Here is a 15,025-nt window from a genome sequence, read left to right as displayed (position 1 = left end):
AAGCTTCTGTCTAGCTTCCAAGCAACTAGGTGATTCTGAGGTTTGAGGAGATCAGTTACCTAGTGACACCCCAGGAACCACTTCATCAGACTGACCACTTTGCTATCCTAAACTCAGAGGAAGGGGATGATCTTTATCCATTTCTCTCAAATGGACCGTGTCCTCCTCTAATAGTCTCGCTATCTTGTGTACTGTGTAGTTGTAACTATCCTTCTATGGGTGGGGACAACTCATTTTCTCCCACTATAGGGCTATTAAGCTGATTAGAAAAGCAATCCCCCATCTGCTGCTGTGGTCAAGAACTATAGTACACTATCAATATGATGGAGCAGACCGTTGGCTTCCAGTCCTATCCTGTTAGCTTAGCTCTGGAGTGTTCAATGTTGGGGTCCAAACTCTGTACTTGAAGCTTTGTATGTTACAAGTAGAAGCAAAATTAGCCACATCACTGATCTTGGGTGGTGAAGAAATAGCCCTTCCTCTAGGCATCATCTAAAAACTAGATCCAAGTCTTGTCCTTGACTTTAACTGCCTTAAACACCAGCATGGCCAATGTAATGGAGCTTTGCAGAGAGGTCAGTTCCTTTGCTGGGAAACCAGCCTGCAGACAGCAGTGTTGGGACAAGTTAACCCTTTCCTCTTAACAGGCAATGACAATGTGTATGGTATTAGAAGTTTTTAGAAGACATTGTTCCCATCCTAGAAAAGCCTGCAGATTCACAGGGTGAGAGCTAGCAACATCAAGACAGTTTTAGCATTAGTACAGAATAGTCGCGGCAGAGGGATACTGCCCAGAATCACTCACTTTAAATTTGACACTTAGTGTATTTTAGCCCGGTCACAGAGCATGAAGAACCCAGTCTGCATTTGTTGCTCTCTGATTTTCTTTAACATTTCATCCTTAATATGAAAAACTTCTAAAAATTAGCCTAAACAACTTTATTTTAGTTGATATTTAATAAAACCATCAATATAGTTATTACTGAAGGTTTGCTAAATGGCTCTCACAGCTCTAAGTTGGGCAAGAAACAAAAAATTCAAGGAATGTATATTCAAATACTATCCCTAACTCCTAATACTTTTAGCCCTAGACTAATCACTTAATCTCCCAACACCCTGATTGCCTTATTTACAAAATGAGAAAAGTAGAAGAGCTTACTCATCAGAATGCCAGAATGCATACAGAGTGATGAGTATTTTTATTTAACCAACTGGAGATATGTAAATTATAACAGGCAGCAAGTTAGAGTGTTTTCCGATATGTATCTTTGCCTGAGGAATTTTCTTTCCTCTCCTAAACATCAAGCAGATTCATTTAATGTCTAAATCACACTTCCTTTCTGACAGGAATTCCTTCAACCTAGCATTTAAGTTGTGTCGCATTTTTGTATTTATATAAACCTCCTCTCCACAATAAGGCTATACGCTTCCCAAGGGCAAGAGACATGCCTGGTGCTTCTCAGTGTCCCTGTAATGCCTAATGCATTACCAAGACAATCGTAGAAACTCATTAGGTATTTGTTGAGTTGAATAACATCCCCACCAGACAAGCTAGGGAGATAGCACAACATGTTTCCTCACACTTAATTCTCACACAGTTACATTATCAGGTACAAAACCTTCAAGTTTTCAGCCTCTCACTGCTTGAGCCAAAACATTGCTCCTTTATTTTAGATGGGTGGCTGATGTCAGCAGGATCATAATCACAACCCTCTGAGCCAAACATCAGGAGGTTAATAGAAGCTGTTGTTGGAGAGAAAAACATCCTGTTGTTCTTTGTCTCCAAAATTTCCCAACAGGCACGAGGACCTCCTACTATAAGAAGAGCTTAAAAGAAGGTTCCATTTGCAAAACAATTATCTCGTAACCATACTTTTTGTTACCCCCAGTGGTTCGATGAATGGACTGACAGATGAGGGCACTTCTAAGTATGGTTTTGTTTGCTTCTCAGCTCTAAAAACATAATGTCCCTGTTATTACCAATGACAGAAGAAAATAGTCCCATCCCCTGTGACCATTAGCTTTTTCATAACTTATTTCAACTGTTATTAAACCTCCTTAAGATAATGAACATTTTTCTAGGTTACAGGTGTAGAAATAGCTAGTGTGCTACTTATTCCATAGAATATTCAATGTAGTAATGGATTCTTTCCATTAAAACAATACTACCAATTTTGTCCATTATACTTCACTGATAGATTCTCCCGTTCTTAGGAAACTTACACATCTTTGCCCGCAAAACTCTGGAGTGTTTTCAGATTCTCCCAACTTAGTTTTGCTGGAGAGGCAAAATGATAGGTATTACACTGGTTAGTATCTGTGAGAAGGAGACAGATGATTGCAAAGGACATAAGCAAGAGCGGAGAAGTCCCCAAAAGAAAAAAAAGTCATGGGCTACCCATCACTCAGATTGTTCCATGATCAACATTCCTTTTTATCCTCCTGATCCTACCTAATCTATTTACTCAATTTAAATCTTAAACTGTTCACTCAATAGATTAGGTGTTCATTGAAAAACAAAACAAAACAAAACAAAACAACAAAACAACCTGAGTGGCCTTATTCTTTATAAACTCAAGGAGCTTGCTCATCTTGTGTTGAATAGAGTTATGTACTGTTTCGAGGTTCTAAAGCTCTCTCCGTTGTCCAAAAGAACAGCGCTCTGATATATATATATATCCTGTTCAAGCCAAATCAGACTGCATGCCATTTTCATCCTTGCTCTTCATGTAAAATGGTCAGTTAAGTTAGTATCAACATCTAGGCTTTGCTTCCCTCTGCTGGGCATTTGGGGACAAGCTTCTCCTTAAACAAAAATTAAGTGGTTAATTTAGCTGTTGGGTTTTGTACTCTAGCTAAAAGGAAGAAACGGGTTTATACATAGTCTGATATTAAAAACTAAAATTTAAAAACAAGGAAAAAACAAAAACAAAATTTTATTCTTCAACACAAGTGGAATTCTGTAATCTGCATTTAATAACTAAATTTACTTTGCTGAAATATTGCAGTAGTTTGCAATAAGAATAGTGAGGTACACTTCTGCCTTCTGTATACCAATGAATGCTCCATTGGCAAAGAACAAATTTCTCAAACAGAGTAAATTTTTTAAAAAATTTCCTGTTCCCACTTCTGAAAAGTTTTATCCCCTCTTTCATTGTTAAATTCTAAAAACATGAAAGGCAAATATTGCATGCTTCTAAAATTTCCAAAATGTATGGAGAGGCTGCATTTATTTCTACACATAACAGTGCAAAATTACATAATTAAGTTGTTAGAATCCTTGTAGAGTCCTACAGAATTTAGACATGCAAACAATGAATTTTTATTTAATATTCACATACATACAAATTAAAATATTTCTAAACCTATACTTTTGCTATTGTCCAGAACACTATTCCTGAAGTTTAAGAATCATAATTATGAAATATCAGATGAACTTCCCTATACTCCATGCTACTTAAGTGATTAGGATAGAACATATATTGCCAACAATTCATTTTAACATGAAGAATATAAAATTCAATGATAGAAAATCATAGCAGTCTATAAAAGGATTTTTAGTCACCTTAATACATTGAATTGTTTGATATAAAAAAAGAGACTAAGGTATAAAACTGCTCAAAGATTATCAAACTAGGGAAATTATTCCCATCATGTGCAGCCTACTACAAAAGCAATTTCTTTGAAAATCCTGATAGGTTGGAACTGATACTAAATGCACAGAAGCAGCTGTTCATGTGTTCTGTGTATTAACTAAGTATGACTGTAGGCAGAAATGAGGTTTATGATCACTTTCCCTAAGAGAGACTAATACAAAAAGAAAACATCATTATTAGCATTGCCATCAATATAATCACCATGTATTAAGTGTATTCTACATATCAAATATAGTGTACAATGCTTTACCTTTAAATTTTCATTTAATGCAACACTAATAGGTATTTATTATCACCTCTACTTTATAGATAAGAAATGTATGGCTCAGAAAATGTAGGTTCCTTGCCCTACACTACACTGTAAGAGTCAGAACAGACCAAAGGGTTTCCAACCAAAGCTGGCTCAGAGGTTCACGCTTTTCTCAAGTTAAATGATAGTACTGTATGTTTAAAATACTTTATTTTCACCAATACAAAATATCAAATATTGAAAATAAGAAGACTGTGTGTGTGTGTGCAAATTTCGAAGAGTGACATACAAACTCAACATAATTAATTTTAAATATATTATCATTACATACTTAACTTTGCTAAATAGCTCTAATAAATATGGAAAGCCTTTTAATTGCTTTGGGAACAAAATGCTGTCTAAGCAACAACCAGACCTACTGGTCAGTTCAGCTAAGCCACTCAATTTTAAGTATTTTTTTTTTTTATCCTTAAAGGCCTCATTTTTAGGGTCGTTAGTTCTATGTTAAAAAAATGGTCTTGAAAAGACTTCAAAACCCTGAAGTATGAATCCTCTTGCAAAAAAAAAAAAAAAAAAAAGGACACTTTTAAGGATTTGTTTGAAAATCTCTCCTATTCTTATAGAAAACCCAAAAGACACCATCAAAAAACAGCTAGAATTTATTTAAAAAATTCAGTAAAGCCACAGGATACAAAATCAATATACAGAAATATGTTGCCTTCCTATACACCACTAATGAAGCAGTAGAAAGAAAAATTAAGGAATCAATCCCATTTACAACTTTACAAAAATAATAATAAACCTAACCAAAGAGATAAAAGACTGGTACTCTGAAACAATAAAACATTGATGAAAAAAATTGAAGATAACACAAAGAAATGGAAAGACATTCTATGCTCATGGACTGGAAGAACAAATACGGTTAAAATGTCTATACTGTCCAAAGAAATTTACACATTTAATGTAATCTCTATCAAAATACCAACAGCATTTTTCAGAGAGCTAGAACAAACAATCCTAAAACTTGTATGGAACCACAAAAGACCCCAAATAGCAAAAGCAACCTTGAAAAAGAAAAGCAAAGGCATCACAATTCCAGATTTAAGGTTATATTACAAAGCTGTAGTCATCAAAACAATATGGTACTGGCATAAAAATAGACACAGACCAACAGAACAGAATAGAAAACCCAGGAAAGAATATTCAATGAGAAAAAGACAATCTCTTCAACAAATGGTGCTGGGAAAACTGGACCATGTTCTATCTATCTATCTATCTATCTATCTATTTATTTATTTATGTTTTTTTTAACGTTTTATTTATTTTTGAGACAGAGAGAGACAGAGCATGAGCGGGGGAGGGGCAGAGAGAGAGGGAGACACAGAATCGGAAGCAGGCTCCAGGCTCCGAGCTATCAGCCCAGAGCCGGACGCGGGGCTCCAACTCACAGACCGCGAGATCGTGACCTGAGCTGAAGTCAGCCGCTTAACCGACTGAGCCACCCAGGCGCCCCTGGACCATGTTCTTATACCTACACAAAAATATACTCAAAATGGATGAAAGAGATAAATGTGAGACCTGAAACCATAAAATTCCTAGAAGACAGCAAAGGCAGTATCCCCTTTGACAAGAGCTGCAGCAAATTCCTTCTAGATAGGCCTCCTGAGACAAGGAGAAACAAAAGCAAAAATAAGCAATTGAGACATCAAAATAAAAACTTCTGCACAATGAAGGAGTCAATCAACAAAACTAAAAGACAACCTACTAAAGTGAATAGAAGATACTTACAAATGGCATACCAGATAAGGGTTAATAGCCAAAATATATAAAGAACTTATAAAACTCAACACTCAAAAGACAAATAATTCAATTAAAGAATGGGCAGAAGACACGAATAGACATTTTTCCAAAGAAGACATACATACAATCAACAGACACATGAAAAAATGCTCAATATCACTGATCATTAGGGAAACACAAATCAAAATGACAAGGAGATATCGCCTCACATCTGTCAGAATGGCTAAAATCAACACGACAAAAAAATAACAGATGTTGGTGAAGATATGGAGAAAAGGGAACCCACCTGCACTGTTGGTAAGAATGCTAACCAGTGAAGCCACAGTGGAAAACATTGTGGAGGTTCCTTAAAAAGTTAAAAATAGAACTATCCTATGATCAAGCAATTACATTACTAATTCAAAGGGATACACGCACCCCAATGATTATAGCAGCATTATCCACAATAACAAAATTAAGGAAGCAGTCCAAGTGTCCATAGACTGATAAATGGATAAAAAAGATGTGATGTACACACACACACCCTCCCCACTAGAATATTAATAAGCCATAAAAAAAAAAAAGAATGAAATCTTGCCATTTGCAATGACATGGATGGAGGTAGAAAGTACAATGCTAAGCAAAGTAAGTCAGAGGAAGACAAATACCATATAATTTCACTCATATGTAGAATTGGAGACACAGAACAAACAAGCAAAAAGGAAAAAAAAAAGAAAGAAAGAAAAAGGAAGAGGCAAACCAAGAAACAGGCTCTTAACTACAGAAAACAAACTGATGGTTACCAGAAGAAAGGTGGCTGGGGATGGGTGAAATAGGTGATGGGAATTAAGGAGTGCACTTGTGATGAGCACCTGTGTTGTATGGAAGTGTTTAATCACTCTATAGTATACCTGAAACTAACCTAATACTGTATGTTAACTGGAATTTAAATAAAAACTTAAAAAAAATCTATCCTAAGAAAAAAAGATTCAAAATAAATCATAAAACACACACACACACATGCACTCAAATTAAGTTCTTGCATTTTTCTTCTGAATAAGCAAGCACATAACAAGAAGCATCAGTTGGAGCCCAAATTTGTAAATCCCCATGTTCACTTACATTTCTTGAAAAAGGGAATAACTCTCTTCTTTGTTGAACTGTGTCAAGAAAATTAAAAAAAAAAAAAACAATTTATAAAGAGTTTACTTGATAGGGCCTGAAATTCTGCTAAGAACTTATTAAATCTAGTAGCCTGGGTAGCTCGGTTGGTTAAATGTCCAATTTATGTCTTACGGTCATGTCTCACAGTTTGTGGGTTCAACTCCCATGTTGGGCTCTGTGCTGACAGCTCAGAACCTGGAGCCTGCTTTGGATTCTGCGTCTCTCTCTCTGCCCCTCTCCTGCTCACTTACTTGCTCTCTCAAAAATAAACATTAAATTTTTTTAATTAAATTAAATTTAAAAAAGAACTTAATCTAAAAATATGATTGATTCAGCAATAAAAAAGAACGAAATCTTACCGTTTGCAACGACATGGATGGAGCTAGACAATATTATGCTAAGTGAAGTCAGAGAAAGACAAATACCATATGATTTCACTCATATGTGGAATTTAAGAAACAAATGAGCAAAGGAAAATAAAAGAGAGACAAGCCATGTTAACCATGGAGAACAAACTGATGATTACCAGAGGGGGGGGGATGAGTGAATAGGTGATAGAGATTAAGGAATGCACTTGTTGTGTTGAGCACTGGGTGATGAATGGAATGGTTGAATCATTATACTGTACACCTGAAACTAATATAACACTGTATGCTAACTATACTGGAATTAAAAGAAAAAATAAAAATAAGAACATGATTAAAAGCAGAGTAGGCTTTCCATTGCAGCTGGTCTTGGAAGGCATCTTCTAAGCGTTTGCAATGAGTTCTCTTTATTCTGGTAAACTCTATGAAGAATTGATCTATATTTGTAGCTAATCAAGATGCTTCGCTTCACACCTCCCCTTTGTCAGCATACAAAAGCTATGTCAGGAAAGCTTTCAGAGGTAATCAATCCTAAGGAAATAAATGGATCAGGAAGAGAATGTCATGAATAAATGTTTTATTAGACTATTTAAATTCACTGTTTTTAACATTGCCATATCTGTAAAGGCAACATTACCCCTATCCTGTTTTATAGTAATTGATTTTTAATTACAAAACAACTATGATTAAATCAATCCATCATCCAAAATTGTGTTTTACTATCTGTTCCATCATGTTTAAATTATTATCAGTTTCCCACGGCCTGTAATTAACCAAAGTTTTTCTATGTCCCCATTAACTTCAGCTAATCGAGGTTATCCTCTGCTTATTATTCACTTTTTAAAACTCATTTCTTAGCCATGAATCATGATGAGGGAGAAAATGATAGCTGAAATGTATCTTTTTGGAAGATACGCAGAGATGACAATAACCCTTACCTACAATACTGGAGTGTTACTTCATAAAATACCAGACTTAAAGAGAAATAACTTCCAGTCTTATGCTAACAATGTCACTAATTTTTATTAGTGTTCACTATATTTTCAGAAGGGCTCTTTGCTGAGTACCATGCATGCAGAGATCCACTCCTCACAAGATTACACACAAAGAGCAAATTTCTGTGTTTTAAATAGCTTAGCTAACAACACCTAATGCCAGGACTCAGGTCTGATGTGATTCTGGAATTTAATCACTCTATTCCTCTGCTATGTACAATTACAAGATCCTCCCTTGTAGCTGTGTTCCCAGCAGATAGAATGGTATTTTGTCTGGAATAAGTGATGTATATGTACATGTGCACAAGCATGTGTTTAAATTTCTACAGTTCATATTTATCCTATAGAAACCTCACAATTTCTATAATATAATTCACTTTTTAAATGCCAGATTTTTCTAATTTGCCAATATGACTTTAAAAGCTAACCACAGGGGTGTCTGGGTGGCTCAGTTGGTTAAGCATCTGACTCTGACTAAGGTCATGATCTGGCAGTTTGTGGGTTTGAGCCCCGTGTCAGGCTCTGTGCTGCCAGCTCAGAGCCTGGAGCCTGCTTGCGATTCTGTGTCTCCCTCTCTCTCTGCTCTTCCCCCACTCACACTCTGTCTCTCTTTCAAAAATAAACAAACATTAGGAAAAGAAAGCTAACCACAGTGACAGGGTGACAGGTGCAATTCAGTTGAAGGACCATAATTTATTCAGGCCAGTTAGGTGCCAAACAATAGAAATCCACTTCAAACGGGCTTAACAGGGAAATATATTGGTGCATATAACCGAACCAAAGTAATTACAGAGATGAAATGCAAGACAACCAGGAATAAACTCTATAAGCATTTCTGCTCAATACCTGGCATCTCATCTCTATTCCTCTTGTAAAGACCATCTTATCAATGAGGTAGGACTGGCTACCAGAAACTCTAGGCCCCAAAGCTGACATTTTTATAGCCAGAGAGAAAGGAACTCTTCACCATCACCTCTAAGTTTAAAAATCCTGGGAGAGACCACTCACTGGTCTACTGTGGGCCTCATGCCCACCCAGGAGAACAGAGTGATATGGTCAGTCAGGTTTGGGTCATTGCTCACTGCTATTCCTAGGGAGGCAAGTTACATTCAATAGCACTGAATGTAAATAAATTTACTTAATTAGCTTTTAACTAAAAAAGTATGTAAATCTTTTGCAAGAACATTAGTCACTCTATCATGTATGTACTTAGACTTAAACGGTTTCTAAATATCCTTGTGACTCTATTACTACCTGAAATGGCAAGTATCATATGGGAGCATTCTAAAAGAGGTTACAAGTTTTCATGTTGGTTTTATACTGAAGAGGGAGAAGGAAGATTTCCCACCAGTGATTTTTTTTTAATGGGAAATGTGGACTACTGTCCCAATAATTCTATATAATGACATATTCCACTTAAATAGGGATGTGATTTATATGAAGGGGAACAAATAAATTTAAAAAATCATTACTTCATGTAGTTAAGCCCATTTCATTAGTCACTAACATTAGTTCCTTAACATTTTCAACTTACTTGATATTAAGTTAAACATGAACAACAACTGATTCAATCAATTCTCATGTCTGGCATAATAACCCTTATTGTGTGTTCATGGTAAACTGAATCTGTTTGGGCAAATTTCCTTTGTCACTGATGCACACTCACCATAGAATAATTTGTAGTAACTGCTTTCAAAAGCAGTGAGGAATTTTTTTTACATGGAAGAAATTTTTTAAAAAGTCTAAGACCAGTGTTGTTACTCTTGAACTCTGCAAAAAGATGTTAACTATAAAAAGAGGTCTCGGTTGGGAGTAGATAGAAGATTATAAACAGACAATTCTGCAGAGAATCTCTTTTAGAAAGCATTGCTGTAACACTCCCTCATGCCTCCTCCTTAGATGAGGAGTAGAGAAACATTTGGCTGACTATCAGCTTAGTTGGTTGGGCCTTCAGTGAGATTATATAGAGAGACCTCTGGTGTTTCCAGATATAGAAGGTTGCATTTTGAAGGAAAGACATTGCATTGGGCTCAGTCTGAACTCTAAGAACCAGAACCAAGAATGCATGAATGTTTCCCATGGGTGAGATGTGGATAATTTGGGAAAGTGAGCTTATTCCAGCTAAAGAAGACAGGGATGGGACTCCAACAGAGAGGGTCTGTGGAGAAAGGCAGTCAGGAAACCAGGGATGCAGGGGTTACCAGAAGACAGTCCATACTCAAGATATGGGAGCTATGCATAGAAAAGCCCGGCAGGGAAGCTCTGAAGACAGCACAAGTGAACTACAAGAAAAAGAATTGGCTCTAACCTTCTGCCAGGTACAGAGTCAAAGCCCCTAGAGCAGACAGATCTGTTGCTAAAAGTCAACAGTCATCACATGGTTCTTTTCAATTCACCTAAACACAGGCTACTGGGCAACTTGGTTGGCAGGGTAATGAATTGTTCAATGGGCTTGGCTTCAACAGATTGCAACAAATGCTAAATTCTTGCTGTTCTTGAAATGGGCACTAGAAATGACACTGTGTGGGGCCAATTCTAATTTGTGTTCTGGAAACGTATTTCAACTTAAGAGTCAAATTACTGCAGAGGATGTGACAGAACATGATGATTGCATTGTCTTAATAGATGTACAGACTCTTTAGGTTTATACTCAAGACTGCCAGTATCTAGGATTCCATTTTCATACTTTTCTTTTTGTCAGACCGAATTGTTTGTAAATCTAAGAAAACTTAGACTCTCATCTCCACCAAACTCTCCCTTTTTGATCCGCATGGCTCCCTTTGATCTGCTCTTCACACAGAAAATTAGGACAATTGAGCCATCTCCTTTTAAAGACCAATCCCAAAATGATTAAATACTCTGGCCTTTCTAGAGAGTTACTTGAGTTGCCTAAGAATCCATGAAAAAATTAAACCCCAATGTCCTAAGGCATCCATTATAAGCAATGAATTACCATTTTTCCTCTGAGTCTAGAATAGTACTAGTCACATACCACCTCTGGGAGAACTGAGGGAAGTCACTCAAGCATTTCCCGTGTTCTTTGATTTAGAAGAGAAACCCAGACTGAAAACTGCAAACCTCTGCTATATATTGGGCATTTCAAGACGGATTTTCTCTTGGGTAAAACGATTGTTTAAACAATCTTATTTTTATTCATTTTTTATCATTATTTGGCCTTTCTCTACCTCCCATTGCATTTTGTGCTATATGGCATTGTTTACTTATTTTAAAACTGAGTTAAATTTTTATCTGCTATACTGGATCATGAGCTCCATCAAAGCAGGAACTGCTTCTGTATTCTTCAATATCTTAGCAAGAACACAATATTGGCTTAAAAATGATGGTTCACTTTGAATTTGTTCAACTAACATTTTAAAATAAAACAAGTTACAGAATGAGAATGATGCTTGCTCACAGATTGTAACTTTTGTCTGTGTACAAACTTAACACAGTCCATTATAAAGAATTCAGTGTTACCAAGAGAAAAAGAGCATCACACAAGCTGAAAAGAAGGAACAGTGTAACTTCCACAGAAATACAAGAGTTACAAAGTAAAATACAGACTAACACCTGCAGAGCTGCTTTTATAACAGATAGGCATTTATAAAATTACCACCATCTCTATTATCTTAACTTTGGTTAAGTATCCTGCACATGAGAAAGATAGAAAGGGCATCGAGACTCAGCTGCCAGGAAAGTAAGCACACTGGATGAAAGAGGGAGGAGCTAAGAAAATCTGATGCTCTGATTTATGTTCATACACCATCTAGAACCATTTGTAAGTGTGAACTCAAAATACAAAGGGAAAAGGGTAAGTTTTCTTATTAGACTATTTTTTTTCTTTCAGTAAAATGAAACTCATGTAAGTTAAGTGTAATTGGGAAATCGATTCAATATGTGTGTCACTGAGGCAACAAAGCAAATGAGAAATAATAAAATTCAATTTTAGTCCGAATTTAGCCATCTTTGGATGACTGTGAAGATCTGGAAAGTCATTTACTCTTTCTGAGACTCAGTGTCCCCTTCAGTGAAATAAGTAACTTCATGAAGAGATCTATTTTCTTTCTTCTCATCCTAAGAACTCTGCAACTCTAAGAATAACGACAGTACCCTTGAAAACTTCCACTTGTATTATCCTTTTGCCAGGGAATGTGTATTTAAAACAAAGTGAAAAATCACTTTATTTCTAAGAGTGAAAAAGAAGACAGAATAGTGTTGTCTTGGCAGACTTTGCCTACTTCCCATAAAAGACATCCTAACAGTCAGATTGTACAGATGCACCTGTAACTTGTGGGATCACATTTGCAGCCTGGGAAGAAAGAAAATATTGCACATGGAATGTGATGAACTACCTACAGTGGTTTATAAACTGAATATAGAAAAAGGCCTTGGTGACAGTATGATTATGCTGAAACACAAGTCAGTACTCAATACTCAGAAAAATCTGAGAGATTCAGCTTTCATAAAGGTGTGAGATTTTAGTTTGGAGGAACTCGCATAGAAAGCATCAAAATGGATACACGGTAGAGCAAATTATATATTAGAGAAATAAAATATGTTAGAAGAGATGTGTATATTATGTAGAAGATGACAGGCTGTTATTTATATACATATATGAGGCATAATATATATAAAGGTTTTTGTATACATGTGCATTGATACACATGAGAAATGACAAATACATAAATTATATACAGCTATAAAATAGATAATAAGATATATTTATATACATGTGACTATGAGAATAAATTATATATATTATAAAATACAAGCTTTTAGGTCTTAAATTTTACTTTGATAAGTAAACTTTTCTCTTTTATCAAAAAACTCAAGGGGCGCCGGGGTGGTTCAGTTGGTTAACCTTCTGACTCTTGATTTTGGTTCAGGTCATGAGCTCACAGTTCAGGAGTTCAAGCCCCCTGTTGGGCTCTGATGACAGGCAGAGACTGTTTGGGATTCTCTGACTCTCCCCTGTTTGTTCGTTCTCTCTCTCAAAATAAATATTTAAAAAAAAAAAAAGAAAGAAACTCAAGAAATAGGGACATGGGTTCACAGAAGGAATTCTTTTTTTTTTATACCGAGAGTTATTAAATATGCTACAAGAGAAAAGCAACTTTCTCCTAGGAAGAGGAATAATTTCTGAACAAGTGAAACTATACTATAATATATGATGTAAATGTATTCAAAATATTAACGTGGGATGCATTTTCAATTTATTCTAGGGATAATGACAATATTCCTACTAATAAGAAAGTCTTCTAATACATTTGATTTATGAGATCAAATTTATAAGAAATATTTATGCGTAACTTTGTGGAAGGAAACTTACACCTGTAATTAAGATCTATATAGCACAATAATTTATAGGCTAAATCATATTTTAAATTCCTTTCTCGCTATTTTTCAATTTCTCTTTTTCTGACTTTACTTTTACATAATTTTATAAGTATTTTACAGCTCTCCCTTATTCATTCATTCTTTCATTCCACTGTCCTTTCATTCTTTGATCATCTAGCTATATACCAAGATACTAGGATCAGAAGGGGGGTGTTAATGGGGAGGAAAAAGGCAGAAGAACAAGAAGAGGAAGTTGAATGAGAAGACTCCTCTACTTAAGGAGCTGGTAGCAGCAATCCCTTAGAGCCTCTCTCTCTCCACCCCATCTCTGTCCTGTGTTAGTTCTGACTCCAATCTTAGTTTTGCTTTCTATGCAGATAACTCCTAAGATTATTTTCCCAATCTTGAAGATTCTCTGAGCTCTTGCCAATGCTTCTCAATGCCTAAAATATTCCCACTGAACAGCTCCATCGACTTCATTAATGTGTGCATGACAGAACATCTTCACCCTTTCTTCTAGTTCCCTCTATGTCCCCTATGGTCTCACTGGCACCACTGTTCTTTTACCCAGGTTCTCAATCTAAGCTTCATCAATGATTTTCACCATCTCTTCCCTCTTACGATGATTAGTTGCCATGTAATATCTATGCTATTTCTACAATGTTTCATATTCGTTTATCTTCTCCCACTTTCATTACCCAAAATTTAGACCCTCATTTCTCTTGCCTGTATCATTAAAACAGTGTCATAAATGGTTTTCTCACTTCTCTTACTTTTTCACATTGATTCAGTATACAATATGCCAGATATTTTCCCCAAGGCATTACTTTCATGTTTTGGTAAATGTCACTATTTTAGCTCTAAAATCCTCAATGCCCTGACTTACAGGGCTATGTGATGATTAAATTAAATGATGCATGCAAAGTGATTATCAGGGTGCACTTACCACATAGTAAGTACTCTGTTATAATTAGCTTTTTTTTCTATCAATGGTGCTTTTCTGTATTAAGATAGAATATAAAAATATGTTACATTAGGTATAATTTAAATATAACAGTTTCAGATACACAACATAAAAATTTGATATGCATAAGTATGTGTACATATGTATATACATGTGTATGTATATGTGTGTATGTATAATATACATGTGCATACGTAGGTGTGTATATATATACATGTGCATATGTATATATGTGTATGTATGTATATATGTGCATACATATATATGTGCATGTGTATATGTGTGTGTATATGTGCATATGTATATGTGTATATATATATGCGCATACGTATATAGGTGTATGTAAATATACATGTGCATATGTATATACATGTGCATATGTATATATGTGTGCATATGTATATATACATGTGCATATGTATATATATGTGTGCGTATATATATATATATATATATATGCTATGCATATATGTGTGTGTATACATTCCAAAATGATCACCACAGTTAAGTCTGGT

The sequence above is a fragment of the Acinonyx jubatus genome, chromosome C1, assembly GCF_027475565.1.
Source record: "Acinonyx jubatus isolate Ajub_Pintada_27869175 chromosome C1, VMU_Ajub_asm_v1.0, whole genome shotgun sequence".
Lineage (NCBI taxonomy): Eukaryota > Metazoa > Chordata > Mammalia > Carnivora > Felidae > Acinonyx > Acinonyx jubatus.
The sequence above is the reverse complement of the archived record's forward strand: the minus strand, read 5'-3'. Positions refer to the sequence as shown.